We start from the raw sequence: 1,988 nt of genomic DNA, 5'->3' as shown, positions 1-1,988 counted from the left end.
TTTTATCTCTATTCTCATGGCCTTCCATCCCTTCCAAAACTTGGAAGTCCCAATAAAGTCTTCATCTAATAAGATAAACCTTGAATTTGATGAAGGCTCTTTATCCCTTTCACAAGAGATTTGAACACTGATCAACTGTACTATTTACTTATCCTTACTGATAAAATAAACTCACTTGGACAAACTGGTCCACAATGACCCAATGTCAATTCACATTGACCCACTAACCTGGGCAATCCCACCGCGAAACCCATCGCGATGCTATCTTATTTTCATTATGAAATTCTCAATGGCTATAATGGCCTCACCGATTTCCAACCCTCTGTCTGACCTACTATCAGGCTAAGAACTTTACCATGCATCCTATTACATCCCTCTTCATCTCAGGCCATCACCATAGGGCTTTCATATCCTGTTACCTTTCCACGATGCCTGAATGAAAAGAATAGAAGAATAACATGAGATTCATCTAGAATCTCCCAATTAATCCCAATATCCTTCAGATTCCAAATCCGACCTCTTTACCATAATAAATTCATATCTGTCACTGTACAACTCTTAGCTAATCCAGTTAAGACTTTCTATCCAATCTTTCTTATCTGTGGCTCAATTAGTTATCTTTCCTTTTTATCCTTTCCAAAATAATAATCTCAAACATAACACTGGCCACCTGGCCCACCAGAAGCTCTACTCTAGTTCTGGTCAGATTCTTTAATCAACATATTGCATAGGCAATCGCTTTTCTCTATTACAGGGATGTCATAACAATCCACTAAATGATCATGGTCTATAAAGGACCCAGAACACTTTCCCAAGGCACCTAAAATATTTTACCACCCATGGACACTCCTGTCACCAAGGCACTCTTCAACCTTGGCAAATCTCCACAGAGAAAATATCACAATACCATCGTCCAAGACGATCACAAATCCCATTCAAATAAACCTTTGAATGCTCTATTCATCTGATTCACAAACACTTAGCATTAAACCAATTCTCAAGACATGTTCAGCACTCGCAGTGCTCTAATCCAATATCAACACAATCCTTTATATAATTTCCTCTATCTAATCTCTAACTGGTCTTAACCAGATCCAAGATCCACCTTAAGGAATTCCATCTTATTCAGCAACTAAACCTTTAATTCATATAACTCCGCTGAGCCACTCAAAATAGTGTTTACAGATGATTCTATTTCTGGCACTGATCTAATCACCATTCCAGTCTCTTTTTATAAAAAGAAGCCCTGGCAGACCACCTGGAAATACATTCAAAACCCACAGACTAATCCAGTCTATCTTGATCTCACTGGCACGACCCAAGTGATATCCATCACACTAGCTAAGAGTTCCATGCATCTCCCTGCACAAAACACTAGCTCTTACTACAGGTATCATAAACATAAAGAACCATGTACCATACCGACTAACATAAGGCTTTTCGCTCTCAAGCCCAAGAATTACTATACTTTCCTTGCCATTTAGGATTACTCTTAATTACTTAACCAATCCAAACCCTGGATCAAACCAAAGCTCGTCATAACCAGCTTTATCAAAATCACTGATGAGTCCTTTCCATAACCCAACTCATCTCTTAGGTTGCCATTACCATATTGCATTCTCATCACATCATAACCATGTGATCTATAGACACCATCTCTATACCCTTCTCTATATATACTAACAAAGGAATAGCATGGCACCAAAGCCAAACAACATAACTCAAAACTCAGAACTAGGAAACTGACCTGTCACCCCTGAGGAACTAGTCTCGGTCTCTAATTCAGACTGCTCCGGAATAAACACTCGAGTTGGAATCGAGCTGTCTATCCTCCTTTGCTCAAGCTCTCTTAGCCTTGGGCAATTCTTCTTACGATGTCCAAACATCCTACATGAGAAACATGCTCTTGCTCGACATACACCAAGATGACGCCTCTTACACCGCGTGCATATTGGACGGGTCTTCTAGCTTTCCTTTTTACTTGTTCC

This window comes from Humulus lupulus, chromosome 6 (assembly GCF_963169125.1).
Source record: "Humulus lupulus chromosome 6, drHumLupu1.1, whole genome shotgun sequence".
Taxonomy (NCBI): Eukaryota; Viridiplantae; Streptophyta; class Magnoliopsida; order Rosales; family Cannabaceae; genus Humulus; species Humulus lupulus.
Note: the sequence above shows the minus strand (reverse complement) of the source record.